The following is a 16,046-nucleotide window of genomic DNA, read 5'->3' as shown; positions in this document are numbered from 1 at the left end:
ACTTTAGTCAAACCTCGTGAGACTTTAAACTCTAAAAATTAGAGTTTAAGTAAGCCTAAAACCTTCCACAAAAGTGAAAATGCAAGAAAGCAAGAAGAAGAGAGAAAACCTAGAAAAATGGAACACTTTATTATTTTTCTAGTGTGAGTACAAATGAAGAGATGAGGTATATATAAATTGATGGCTCCCCCTTATTTGATAGGATTAGTATACATGAAATGTGGGATTAGACTTTGAAAAGGCCTGGTCAAATTCAAATAAAACCCAAGTGAATTTATTTACATTTGACTCAACATTTAAAAGGGTTTAAATCAAAATAAAATCTTTTTGAATGCGGATCGGACTTCCAATCTGGCTTGTTGGCCTATTGAGCTGCTAGGATGCTTGGTCAATCTAGGCTACTTAGGTAGTCTGTGCTGTTGGCCCGTTGGCTCTTTAGGCTGCCTAGGTTGTTGGCTTGTTGTCTAAGTTGCTTGGGATGCTAGCTTAGGTTGTTTGCTAGCCTGCCCAAGTTGCTTGGGCTGTCTGCTTGCACACCAAGTTTTTTGGGTTTGTGCCGACATACGCAAGACTTGCAATTGATCTGATAGCTACGCATTTTGTTTGGCACTTTCGACATCTTTCGAGGTTGACTCAATAACTTGTATGACATGAACCAATGTGCCATGACAATAGTGGTTAGTTGTAATGATGCAACCTGGTTTTGCATTGGGAAACATGAGTTTCGTACCTCCACGTACGATAAAAGCTCATGAAATTCTACTGATGAAAATTTAATTTCTTTGAATTAGGACCTGTAGATGCCAAATTTTGGCTAACTATTATTTCTTGAAGTATTGTGTTATTGAAAAACTACACTAAGTGCTTCAAATTGTTCTAAGAGCGAAAGCGCCCAAAGACGTACTGAGTGCAGAAGCACCCAAGAACAAATGTGGAATAGCTATTTCATACAGGAAAATGAAAGTAACTCAGAACGAGTGGTAGGATTCATGAGTTATCTTCACATTTGGGATGTTCTAGAGAGGTTTGATGGCTTAAATATGGAGTACATGTGCTTTACCTTTATCTTTCTTAAAAATACTTGTGGCATGTTATCAAGTGTCACTACTCCACTACCTAACTACATGGTCATTCTCTTAATATCTCATAAGCTGTTCTTTAATGTGCTCTTCTATGACAAGCACATTCTCCCATGATTAAATGTGTTATCCCAACTACTTCTAAGAAAGTGTTCATATTCAGTATAAATATGAAAACCCTTGGAGCTTGGGAGGCAATACGAAATTATTAAAAACCTAACATAGATTATCCTTAAAGCTTTCTCCATACTCTTCCAAACTTTCATTTTACTTAATTCTTTCCATCTGTCATAATCTGTCGCTTTTCTTATTCTTCACCACCTGCCACCAAAGCACTTACGTTTTAAGGACTTTTCTAATCTTCCTATTTGCCACCTCTAGTGCATTCCGCTTTACTCATTGCAGCACGTCTTCTCTCCTTATAAGATAAACCCTCCACATTTTGACGAAGCCATTAGGGAGGAGTGATTGTAGTAAATGAAAAAGTTAGCAAAAAATTTATTGTCAAAAGATATGGGGAGTTTGCCCAACAACCAAGAAATGACCATCCCCAACTATGTCCAGGAGCTCATGAAATGCTCCAAACTTCCCAAGAAAGGATGCAGTGCTAGAAGAAAACAATAAACGGATGATGGAAACCATCACCCAATTTGCATCCTCAATTACCACAACCTCTCAACCTTCACCTCTACCAATCACAAATGTCGCAAGCATTACCAACAATAAGAACAAAAATGGAAAAAATATAGGGAGCATGATTGACCAACTCCTCAATACCATCAATCCCTCTATTGTAGGCAATCCTGTCATGGTAACTCCTTCCATTAGTGTTCAGAGTTTTGTCACAAAGGAAGAGCTAGGAAGCTGCTCGAATGGAAGAATAAGAGTGTCAACTTCTCAGAGTTTGACTTGAAACTACCTTATCCTACCAAGGTAAGTACTACGCCGTACCCCAAAGATTACATTAGTAAAAATTCAAATAATTCAATGGTGAGACTGGTGATGCTCGAGAACATGTCATGAAGTTTGTGAAAACCTTGGGAGTTGCAGGCTTGGATAATGATTTAAAGCTGAAGGAGTTCTCTAAGTCCTTCATTGAGAAAGCTTACATTTGGTATGTTAATCTCACTCCTAGTTCAATTGACTTTTGAAACCAAATAAGGAAAGGTTTTTCTCTACCCAAGAAAAGGTGACCCTTATTGATCTGGGAAGAGAACATTAGAAGTCAAGAGAGGATTTTATGGAGCCCATCCAATAGTTTAGAGAATGAGTACTTAATATACAAGATTCTCATTATGGAAAAGAGTCAGTCAAAGTCTGCATCCAAAGTATGTTTAATGAATATAGGGTGCATTTGGAAAACTTACCTTTGCCACTTTAGTCGAAGCTGCGCGATAGACCAATAATACAGTCTTTAAGTTAAAAAGAGCTAATCGTTTCAACAAAGAAAAGATCCTAACTATGAATGCAATCCAAATAAGGGGTAAGGAAAGAAGAGGTCTTCGAGAAAACCTAAAGCTAGGCCTGTCAACTTTAAGAAAAGACAAGATGAGGAGATTGTTACACCCCTTCCATTCTCAATACCACTTGACATAGTAAGGGTATTCCTTCAAGAATGGATTAGAGATGGACAAATAAACTTGCCTTACATATCAAGAAAGCCAAAGGTAGAAGAGAAGTCCAATCCACGGTATTGTGATTATCATCATGCAATAGGTCATCCATTTGCTGAATGAAGAAATATATGTAAGATATTTTATAAGAGGATACAAGTAGGAGAAGTCCTAATTGGAAAAACAAGATTCAAAATAATCCACTCCTTGCTGATCTAAATGCCCAAGGACATGTAAGTGTTGTTATCAGTATTTAGGAAGAGCCTACCCCTTTTTTTAATTAAGAAGAGGATACACGTGCAACTATTATGGTTACTTCTTCCATTGCCACCTCACTCATGAAGACACCTAGCTATAAGCACTTTTTTTATCTACTTGGCTTCTTAGAGGAATCAAAGAGGAAGGTAGCCACAATATTAGTACAAATAGCCGATTTGTAAGATGGGGAGTGCAGCTTGGTGGGACAGCCTATGAGGAACATGGCAAGCGGATATCAGAACACTATAGTATTCACAAAACTAGACATGTGCACATCACATCCCTATCACAACAAGCCACTCTATGTGGAGAGTAGTGACAATGGATACCCAGTGTGAAGGATGTTCATTGATGATGGTTCCTCAATAAACCTCATGCCACTGTCTACTCTAAAGGCTGTGAACATAGACCTAAGGAGTTTGTGTCGTCTTATGACCATTACTTCCTTTGATGACAAAGAAATTAAAACTCTGGGACAAGTCTTGGTGAGTTTCAAGATAGAACCTATTCAAGACCAAACTTGCTTCCACGTTATTGAAGCTGATGCTGTCACGACCCGGTACTCCCTTCGAGCCAATGACAACGGCCGCGATGTCTTGATAGATATTCATTACCCGAAATGTTAACCGAAACCTCGCAAGGCTCTTGCATCAATTTTATGTCTCCCTTGTGAGCAACAGTTACTAAATATCATGTTTTAAGGAAATATAAACTATTTTTAAATAAAAAACAAACAAAAAGTAATTTCTACCACACAGGGGTATTTTGGTCATTTTTACCCAAAAATTTTGAAACCTGGTGAAAATACAGCATACGATCAAAAAATATACATTTGTTATCTAAAAATAATTTTAGTAATCTAAATCATCCATTTAAAATGAAATTATGACTAATCAAACTAAATAAAAATATTAAATAAAATATTCCATTTTCTTATAAAACAATATTTATAGAATCCTGCATAAACAATTTTTGTAGCGTAAGAGCAAAATAAATTCATATATATAATAGCACACTAAACCAGGTATACAAAAATATTCTACAATGACATGTGGACCCCAAAATAACCGAAAATATACAAGACTGTAGACCTTCGATTTCTAAGGATGTAAATCCAAAAGCAACCCTCGACAAAATCGACTGTCTACAGACTGTCCTGAGCCTGAAATGGGTAAAAAGAATGGGTGTATTTTTATAAACTCAGTGAGTAAGCAAAATTCATCTATAACATCTAAAGCTAAGTAAATGGAGACAGTTAAATCATCCCATCATAATATAAGTCATAACATTCAAAACTCATTTCAATTCATATAAAACAATTACATTTCATCAAAAACAATCAGTAAGGCTTATGACTCTTAAAACTTGGCTAGTGCTAAAACTCGTACTCGGTGACACCTTGGCCTAAGCATCCAACAGAGTCTGCCAAGGTTGTTAAAACAATATATACACATAAAACATGTTTTTACGTTTAAAAACGTAGCCATTCCTTGGCGTTGGTTGAGCTTCATCCTCACGTGGTGGTTCGACGTGAAGTGAACTCTAAATATACCTTAGGAGATACCTTCTGTGCCTCTCATACTAAGATAAAATATAACGGGGTTTACTGTGCCACTCTAATAGGCTGGTCCACAGAAACTCGCCCACTGCAGTAAGCTAATCAACTGTCCCACCAAATTAATAAGAATTTTGGCAGTATGACATGGCTAATATGATATTACCCAACCTGTGTCACGGCAAAACAAAACAGTTCATATATTCCACACAAAACACAAATCTAGCCATTCATGCCATCTGTGAGACCTTGACCTTTATAGACTCGTAAAGGGAAATATACGTGATATCCCTGATTAGGGGTAATTTCATCATTTCCTTAGTAAACCCATAAAAGTAAGGTTTTTAAACAATATTATGGTCTAAGTAGGCCTAAGGCATAAATGGATGGTGAAATTAGGGGTAAAATGGAAAGGAAACCAAAATTTGACTACAACTAAACCCTAGGGTAAGTGATGAATTAAGCTTGGTTTTTAGCTGCAGAAAATGGCTAGTAATTGAGATTTATGAGCTGTTTATTATTGAGTATGTTCATTACTTTTAGTGATTAAGATAGTGAACATAGATGGCCATTTAATGTGGCAATTGAAAGTTAGTTTAGAGATAGCTTTTAGGGGTCATAGTGTGTAAATTGACCTATTGCTTATGCTAATGTGATCCTAGGTTCTAAGAAAGCCCCATCATCTCATTTGGACAATTAAGGGAATTGGAGTCATCTAAAGGCTCTACAATCAATTGGTGAATGGACTGCCTTCAAAATTTGTTTTGGGAAATATAATGTATTTGCCACCCATTTGAATGAATTATCAAGTTTTTCATAAAAACAAGTGCCTTGGGAATAAGCTTTTGCAAAATGGTTTTATATTGTGATATGTGATAGCTATGGATTCATGCAATATTGTAGTATGATGATATATAAATGTGTGTGTTGTGCATGATGAATGATATTGTGTATAATGACTGTAACCGTGTGTGTGCACGATGTGGGGGGATGCACATGCTGGTGATAATGGTGGCGTGAGAGATGGATGATGATAGTGCCCGTGTGCACGATGTGGGGGGATGTACATGATGACACTGATTGTGCACGATGTGGGGGGATGCACACAAGGGTGCCGGCTATGTGCACGATGTGGGGGGATGTACATGAGCTGGATGTGATTATGATGTTGTTGATGTTTATCTATGTAATTATGCACATCTAGACTTATGAAATGAAAACTTATGAATGTGATATATGATTGACATATATGAGAAATTTAATACATTGCACTTTGGGAATTTTCATGTGCTGTATGTTTATTTTGTTGGTTTAACAGAATGGTCTTTTTGTTGAGTGAGGGGAAACTTTTCTCTTGCTGCTCTATTTTCGCTGCAGCGAGAAACTCTCGGGTTTGAGAACCTTCACCAGAACTGGTTCTCGCTGCAGTGAGATAGTCACTGTAGCTTCTGGTTGCAGCGAAAAAAGAATCTCACTGCAGCGAAAAACTCTCTGTTTCATCAGCGAAATTTCGCTGTAGCGAGAAAGAATCTTGCTGTAGCGAGAAACCTTCTGTTTCTGGGTTACAATTTCGCTGCAGCGAAAAACCTTCTATTTGGTCTCCTAACTTGTCCAATTGTTGCCCTATCTTTCACTTCTTTACTACCATACCAGAGCATGGACTTCCTACATTAAGGATTAAATGAGTTTAGTTAAAATGAGGAGGTTTAGTGAGAAACCCTCGACCAGTTGAAAAACCCTTGGTCGGTTAATAACCAAATCCCAACGTCGCTGCAGCGGAAAGGCATTCTCGCTGTAGCTACTGCAGCGAAGATTCGTTGTCATATTTGACTTGCTTACGTATCATTGAAGCTTTTATTCTTCAAATGGTTCGTTGTGTATGGATTCATGATTTTCAAATGATCAATCATTTAAGGGCTTGATGAGGGGTTTTTAGTAAGAATATAAACAAATTGCATTGTTTTGAAAAAGAATGCATCATGATTTCATTAAAGATTCCTTATGGTATGCTTGTTCCCTTCCTTGTTCACTCACTGGGTTTATACTCACCATTTTCAACTTCATATTTTCAGATCACGAGGCAGCCGGTAACTAGGACGAGGTGTGGTTATAGACTTGTACACATCTTTTGGTAGGTGTCTCGGCATTCAGTAGCTGTACATTCGTCCGAGTTCCTCCGCTGTAAGTCGAATATTATTTTGTTGTGTATAGACGAACCTAATGTAATTGTTAAGATACATGTTGTAAACAAATGTATATACACTTGTTTAGTATGCCAATATGAGATGGCAATGTTTAATAATATTTTGATTCTAAGTTTTGAAAAATGACTTAGCAGTTTATGATGGAATGATGAACACGTCGGACTAATAGGCTTGCTTGGGCTTAGTGGACTATGTCCATTGGGCCCATGTGTCGGTCATGGCCGAAATTTGGGTCGTGACACCATCACATTGTCATAAGCCACCAATTCAAACCATATATCAAAACACGAGTATATAGTCTCCACTTAGTCAATTTCCAAAACCAGTATTCAATTTCAAAACAAGTTATAAAACTCATTTTATTTAACCAACACTTGAATTTTAAAACATAATAATTTACCATTTAAACTCATTATTCTTTAAAACATAAAAAAACGAGTAGAAACAACTTTAGATAGTTAAGATGAAAGTCTGTTACTCACAATAGCGAGAGTTTGGAGTACTCCTATTCTTGGTCCTCGGGTACAATATCTTTACCTTTATTAGAGGGCTCACCACCTATACATAATACATGACATGTAATTCAATATATTTATGCCAAACTGTTATAAAACTATTTCAGGCTCTATATGAATGCATGAAATTGAATAAGAATTGTCTGAATAATCACTTAAAGACGGTGTTCTACGCGGGTTCAATTATGATCGGACTGAATTTGTATTCGACCTAACTCGAACTATATACTGTTGAATTAACCAAAACATCTGATTCAACTTCAAATACATTCATTTCACTTCCAAAATTCCAAATACACCTAAGTACCTTAATGAGCTTAATTGTGACCTAATTCACCGTAACCGAAATTCATTTCGATTTCGATATCTGATACCATAAATCATCAATTATGAGCTAAATAACATGAAATACAACAAAATCCATTATCAACATGTCACCTATAAAATTTGGCCAAAGAGGGTTGTTGAAGGGCATGTGATTTTCTTGCTTGTTTTTCATGCCAAACATCATCAAATAACTAAAAACACTAAGATATCATGAAATCTAGCAAAATCCATCACCAAAACCTCTCTCCCTAAGTTCGGCCAGCATGTATTCCCTCATGGAAACTTGTGTTTCATCCATAGAAAATCAAAAAGAAAGCATGGGTAAGGTAGATCTTAAGCTAAAACTGAAAAATCTTACCTTTGATTGTTTTGTTCCTTGAAATTTAACAAATTTCTCTTGGATTTTCTTCTCTAGGGTTTGTCTTTGCTTTGGCCGGCCATGAAGAATGAAATGGGAGAGTTTAAGTTGAGCTTATAAAGGCAATTATAAAAATATTAAAACTTGACATGTGTCACCACGTGATTAGTCCATGGTTAATAACTTAACAATTAAGCATTTGCTCACCACCACATGTAATTTCTTAATTATCCAAAGTATAAAATGATAATAGGTGAAATTCATGGGCTTGACAAGTGTTATGGTGTTGTAAAATTCCAAAAATTCTAATTACGTCCTCATGGGCACGTAAAATGACTATTTTGCCCTTATGCTCGAAATTGAAAATTTTCACTTCTAAAATTCAAATCATGCTCCAATTAGTCAAACTTGGTCAAAAATTTCATCCAACATTCCAACTTTGCCCTTAGGTAGCAAAATGATCATTTTGCCCATTCGTTATGAAAATTCCTAATTTGACTCCAAGTTAATCCTCAAACTCCGAATCATCATATTAAAACATTCTAAGGTTCAATAACCCTCAAATACATCCTAAAATCTCTATTCAAACTAGTTCAAAGTTTTAATGAACTTAATTGTACCATTAGGTACGATACCGACTTTTAACGATTCTCCGAGGCATCCAAGTATGCAGACATGCTATCAAGTAAATGAATGACATGACAAGTATATAATAGAGTAGGGCTTGACAGATGCGGCCTATCACCTCCTCGTAGAAAGGAAGTTCTTACAAATTCATAATATTATTCCCTTTTTGAGCCACTAATGCATCAAGGGCAACTAGAAAGGGAAAGAAATCTTCATTATAGTAACTAAGGCACTGTTTGAGCATTATGAGGTAAGTTAAACTGAAGCTTTTTTCTTTGAAAAACTAGCAGATGAAGGCGAAACTACCATAGTTAAGCTCAAATTGTTCCATTTCCATGATAGGAAGAGTATTCCTAAAATAAAGAGAAAATCACATCAAAGAAAAAAAAAAGAGTGGAGGAAAGAGAAGACGCTTAAAAAAGACGAGGGAAAATCTAACTAGAATAAGCTTTTATGCCCTTAAAGATGGGAAAATGGTTCATTGCTTATGATGGGATGGGGATTCTGGAAAAGCATATTTTCTTGACCTTATATCATATGAACCACTTGATATATCATCATCTTATCTTCAAGTGAAGCAAGTATAAGAGGTGGATGAAGCATCACTTGTAGTGGAACAACTTTAAGAACAACTGAAACCACAAGGTAACGAGTTGAAAGAGCTCAACTTAGCTGAGGAAGGAGAAACTCTTAAGCCACCTTTTATAAGTAAGAGCTTTTCAAAAGAATAGAGAATAACAATGGTTTAGTTGTTAAAGGAATTCCAATATGTGTTCGCTTTGGCATATGAGCAAATGCTCAGATTAGATGATGAACTTGTCACTCACGAGTTACATAGCTCTCCTAGAACCAAACTAATAAAGTAGCATGCAGGGGTATTTTTCCATGAAGTAGAAAGCCAATTAAAGGAGGAAATCAACAAACTCCTTAAAGTTGGGTTCATCAAGCCGATACATCATCCAACTTGGCTAGTAAACATGGTTCTTGTAAAAAAAAAGAATGGAGCAATTCGAGTGTGTGTGTGGACTTTAGAGATACAAATAAGGCTTACCCCAAGGATGATTTTCCTCTTTTGAACATTGATACTCTTATGGATGCTACAGTTCGTCATGAGATGTTCTCATTCATGGATGGCTTCAACGGATATAACCAGATAAAGATGGCACTTAGTGATGCAGAAAAAACAACCTTCAAAACCTAGTTTGGTAACTTTTATTATACAATTATGCTAGTCAGGTTGAAGGATGTAAGTGCAACTTATCAACGTGTCATGACAGCCATTTTCCATGACATGATGCATGATTGCTTGGAAGACTGTGGATGACATTGTGGTGAAGTCCAAGAAAACTCTAGATCATCTTGAAGACTTGAGAAGTGTGTTCAAGAGATATCGAGAATACAAGTTACGCATGAATCTTTGGAAGTGTGCCTTCAGAGTAAGAGTTGGTAAGTTCTTGGGTTTAGTGGTTCATTGAAAAATCATAGATGTGGACCTTGCAAAGGTAAAGGCTATTCAGTCAATGCCACCTTCATCAAACCAAAAGCAACTCAAAAGCCTATGAGGGAAAGTTTCTCACGTTCGAAGGTTCATTTTAGCCCTAAGGGAGATCATTATGTCTTTTAAAGCTCTTCTCAAGAAAGGGGTCCCATTTTCATAAGATGAGCAACAATAGTAAGCTTATGAGAAAATCCAAGGTATTCTTGCTTCTTGTAAGGCAATATCTATACCAATCAAAAGGGAACTCATGATGTTATACCTTACTTCAACTTTGCACTCGATTAAAGCTCTACTTGTTCAAAAAGTAGAGGGGTGAGAAAACTTATGTATTACCTGAGTATTTGTTTGCATGGGAGTGACTTGAACTATCCATCGATGGAGAAGTATTGTCTTGCACTGGTGTGCGTAACTCGGAAACTTTGCCATTACTCTTTGGCTCACAGACTAAAAGTGGTAACCAAGTCAAATCCGATCAAATTCTTGCTCCGTCGGCTAGCTTTATTTGAGAGGATAACAAAGTGGCTTTTTTTACTTGGAGAGTTTGACATTTGGGTTGTGAAACCCAAGACGATCAAGTCTCAGGCTCTCTCAAATATACTGACACATTTTCTATCTCAATTTGAAGAAGTGATTCCTGATTCTATTCTGAGAGAGCTCCATGAAGTATGCTCTGTTAGCACAAAAAAGGAGAATGGGATTTTCATTTTGATGGTTCTTTCACTGTTTGATTGAGGCATGAGGATAATATTAATTCCTCCAAGAGAAGTTCACGTGGAAGGCAAGTCACATTTCAATTCTCACAACAATCAAGCTTATTCAGAGGGAATGGACAAGGTAAATGTAAGATGTAAAGAAGATCCTCTTTCTTTAGCTTCCAAGCTGGATTTTCATTGCACCAACAACCAAGTAGAATATGAAGCGTTGATTTTGGGGTTATACACGGCCACTGTTGTTGGAGTCATTAGCTTGTGCATCCATGGAGACTCCAATCTTATTGTAAGACAGACAAATGGTGAGTTTTCTCTTAAAGAGCCTATGCTTGTGTCCTACATAACTATTGTCTAGTCACTTTTAGAGAAATTCCAAATGGTGAGATGCAAACATCTTAAGATCGACGAATGGACATGCGAACACACTTGCTACTTTAGCTTCCAAAATATAGACGTAGGAAGAAGATCGAGAATTGATGTGTAGCTATAAAAAGAAACTTGCTTAATCCAAGCTCTACTGCTATCTCACAATTAAAGCACTTCATTCTTATCCATGGCATGCTATATCATAGAGGAAGAAATGGAATATTAGCTAGATGCATTTCCAATCATGAAGCAAGGAAATGCCACAAATATGAAGTGCATGGACATGCCATACATGCTCAAACTCTAGTATTCCATAGCGTCATCACACCTTGGCCTTTCCACACTTTTGTGTTTAACTTGGTTGGATCTGTCAGTCCCCCTTCCATAAGACGTACATGGATACTCACAGCAACAAAATGCTTTACTAAAGGGGTAGAGGTTGTTCATTTGAAGAAAGCAATTGAAACAACTATGGCTAACTTCATTAAAGAAAACATCATATGTAGATTTGGAATTCCCAAGCATATCATGCCAAACAATGGTACTCCATTTGTTAACTCTAGTGTAAGGGAACTCTTAGGCTTTTATGAGGTCGATCATGTGAAGTCAACCCCTTATTACCCTAAAGGGAATGGTTAAGCTGAGGCCACCAATAAAACTCTGCTCAAGGTGTTGAGTAGAATGGTACTTGACGATCTTAGGATGTGGCAAGATGTTGTTCCTGTGGCATTATGGGCATATAGAACGTCTAAGCCAGCACCTACCAAAGCTACTCCTTTTTCTTTAGTATATGGGACAAAAGTTATACTACCAACAGAAATCCTAGTTCCATAAGCAAGATTGGCCCTAGATGCTAAAATGGACAATGATGCTTTACGAATGATGGAATTGAAAACATTAGAAGAAAGAATGGATAAAGCTAAAAAGAACTTCTCCACATAGTTGAAAAGGTTGAGTAAAACATATGACGGGCTAGTAAGAAAAAGAATCTTTGAAGTGAGTGACTTAGTACTCTGTGCAGTAAAACATATTAGAAGAGAAACATCATTAGCTAAGTTTAGTCCAAAGTAGGAAAGACCATACATTGTTCATGAGGTGAACGAGAGTGGATATTACAAGTTAGTGAATCTAAAGACTAATGCTATTACAACACCAATCAATTTTCAATACATTAAGAAATGTCATGTATGACAATATTATCCACTATTTGTCTTTTTTATGAATAACTTCTTAAAGTCAGCTTTCGCTTACTTGTCTTGTATATTTTACTTTAAATTCATTTTCAGTCACAGCTTTATCTATTTCATTTTGGCTATTTTTTGATAATTTACACTAAATTCATTTTTAGCCATAAGCTTTATCGCTCTTATTTTAATTGTAATATTATTGTTCCACTTGATCGCATGCTTTATCGCTCAAATCTTTCACCATATAATTCATATTTCCACCGCAAGCTTTGATGCTTATAATTTGGCTATAATAATATTACGCTAATGGCCGCTAGCTTTATTGCTCACTTTTTGGCCATAGTTTGCTATTCATAAATAGGTCACAACTTTAAACACTCATATAAAGGATATGTTATTCTCCTTCATACTGTTGGTCCCGATAATATGTGTTAGAAGGGGGTGAATAGCATAATTTGGCTCTTGACAAGATTGAAAACTAATTTTCAGAACTTAAGAAAACAAAAACAGTGTATAAAATACATAGCAATTTAGAGTGGTTCAGTCTAAGATCTACATCCACTACCTTGATTATCCAACCAAGGATTTTCCCACAAATCCACTATGGACCGGTGAAATTCACAAGCTTTCACCAAGCTTTACAATGGCTTTTACTAGGCTAAGCCAAAAACCTTTTACACTAGTTTTTCACGGGCTCAACTAAAACCCAATGTGGTTTTTCAAGGCTCAACCACAACCTTTAACAATCAAGCTATCCCAAGCTTGAACAACCCCTTAAAGTGACTCCCTCACTCTAAGAATACAAAAGAAGTGGTAAAAGAAAGTACCTATGATCACTTGTTGATCTTATTGGTACAAGATTGAGTGCTAAATACAAATGCAAAGAGTAGGCGTTTAAGTGTAGACAAGTGCAGTGAAGCTTTTCTGCTTTTTCTTCTTTTTATAGCTCAAATCTCATTCAAGGCTTCAAAAAACTTGTTTCTTATTGTTGGAAGACTCTTTTATACTCGGAGATGTAACTCTGATGGCAGTATGGCAGTTTATATCTGTTGAAAACAATTGAGGATGAGTTCTAGCCGTTAATCTGTCTTGTAGTGCTTTGGTTCAATTTGCAGAAAGAGAGCTCTTAGTCGACTGACTTGGTTGACTAAGTTGGTTATGTTTCTGGTTTATAGATTCTAGCAGAGAGTACTTAGTCGACTGACTTGGTTGACTAAATTGATTCTGTTTCTTAAACTCTTCAACCTGCCATTTGTTCAATTTGAAATTTAGTCAACCAATGTTCTTCTTTGTTTCACCAATAAGCTTCCTCCTTGTTATTTAGTTACATCTTGATGATTTTATCCCTCTTTTTCTTTCAAACATACTCTTTAAAGAGTTAAGAAATTAATTTCATATATTAATTTCTTACACACTCAAGTAAAGGTATTAGACACAAATAAATGGGAATGTTTTATTATCATCAAAAACTAATGGAGCCAACAATCTCTCCCTTTTTGATGATGACAAAACACTCATTGATTAACAACAGCATAGTGTCATTTTAAATTCTTTTTAGTTTTCTGCAAGAATTAAGGATTGCTCCCCCTAAGTATAAGCTCCCCCTTAGTGTGTGCATATTTTGCTTATTTTATTTCAGCTAGTTTTATTCTCATCATATAGAAAATGATATTGTATATTTAGAGTATATATATGTTCAGCAACATGGAGTGATTTGCAGCATGTAAGTATTGGCAGATCATCATTAATCTTTTAGCTTTAAATGTTGACAGATTTTAATCACTATTCCAGTAGCTGTCAATCAGCTTATTGATTCTAGATTTTGTATACATTATTGATGTTTCAATTGATATGTTATATACACCATCTATATCTATTTTCAAACAGAAATTATTCACAATACCACAACAAAGAAAAATCAATTATCAGCATATAATTCAATATCAATGCAGTAGCAGATTTTGTCAATAGCAGTAAAAATACCAAGGATAACAGATTTCAATTTCTAGTAGTCAAGCATCATAATCATATCAGCACCCATTTGTTAAACAACCATATAGATAACAAAACTAAAACCAAGTGTTCAAGTGCCACCATGGCATAAATAACAGTTAACCAACAAGTATTTCGAAACTATCTCTGGACTATTTTTGCTTCCTATCTCTTATTTTTCTAAGTTCATTCATCTTTGATTCTGTCTTCTTTCCTTTCCTAGGTTCATTCTTAGTTCCTCTACCCTAACATTTTTTTTAAAATAATATTATTCTTCTGGTTCTTGGTTCTTGCACCCATTCTATTCTACTCCCTTTTTTGTCAGCATCAAAAGGAAGGGCTTCTATTCATCTGATGTGTCAGAGGGTGAGGATTCAGCGTTGTAAAAAGGGTTAAAAGAAAACGAAGAGGGCTCTCGGATAGGTGATGACTGTCTTGGGGAAGGATTTAGGGATGACTTGTCTGAGACAAGGATTGAAGAGGAGGTTGAAATTGGTTTGAATTTCTCTGCCAACCTGAAAGACTTTATTCTTTTGAGAAAAGTTGTATTGGTTGCCATTGTCTTTCTGCCTTTAGTTGGTAGTTTTGCTTCAGTTGGTGGTGCTGCAGTGGCTTTGGCTTTCCCTGCTTTTGTATTTACTTTGGCAGTTGATGCAGATTTCTTTCCTTTTTCTACACCTTCACCAGCCTCTTGAGTTTCTGTCCTGGCAATGTCCTTTTCAACTTCTCCCTTCTTAACCATTTGGTGGAAGATATCCATGATGGAGACTTACTCTGAGTTTGGAAGAGAGGCCTGGTGTTTCTCTATTTTTGAATTATTTTTGCTTTGAGGTTCAGCAGAGGTTGTCTTGGCTGGATGATCAACCCCTTGGTGTGAGTCTTCAGTCTGTAAAGTACGACTGGCAGATTTATGGGTGAACCTTTAGCCTAAATGCCAGAACTTCCAATATGAGGAGCTGATTTTTTTACTGACTTAATTGAACTTTCAGCACCTTGTTGTACAGGTGTAGTGTTGAATGTGGCAGAACTGTCTACAGCCACAAGTTCAAATGGCATGTTTTCCTTTTCCTTCAGCTTGTTTTCTAACTCAGTGATTTTATCTTTCATTTATAGTAGCTTCACTCATTGGTTAGTCAACTTACCATCAATCCTCATAAGCAAATTAAAAATCATCTCATTCAAAAATCTGGAAGGAGCTTCTTTAGGTTGAGCAAGCAGATTGTGATCTTTTCTTGGGCCAATTTTAGAGGTCTTAATGAACTTTTCTCCATCGAGCACATACCCCATTTTGACCAAGCTGCCATACTGAATAGCTTGATCTCTAATTTTTACCAGGTCCATATCATACCTCTTTGTCCATATTCCCTTCTTCTGCATAAGGGATGTAATCACATTCCCATACGACAGATTTACCTTATCAAGTCTGCAAGCACTTCTCATTTTCTCAATCATAAATCTTCCCAAATTCAAAGACACTCCATTGAAAGCATGCTCCATTAACCAAAGGTCTTGGAGGCTGATGTAGTTAAGGCTTCCACTTCTGCCTTGTATATTTGCTGCTATGCAATAGTGTAGAATTCTGATCTGAAAGCTGGTTATCAAACCAAAATTACATTTCGAAGAGTATTTTTCTTTTTTTCCAGTGATGATCTCCCATAATGAGGATGGATCATATTTTGAGGCAGTTCAAATTCACCTTCTTCATACTCTACTTTCAGCAGGTTCCCTAAATCCTCAGCAGTCATAACGAACTCTTT

This window comes from Theobroma cacao, chromosome 2 (assembly GCF_000208745.1).
Source record: "Theobroma cacao cultivar B97-61/B2 chromosome 2, Criollo_cocoa_genome_V2, whole genome shotgun sequence".
Lineage (NCBI taxonomy): Eukaryota > Viridiplantae > Streptophyta > Magnoliopsida > Malvales > Malvaceae > Theobroma > Theobroma cacao.
Note: the sequence above shows the minus strand (reverse complement) of the source record.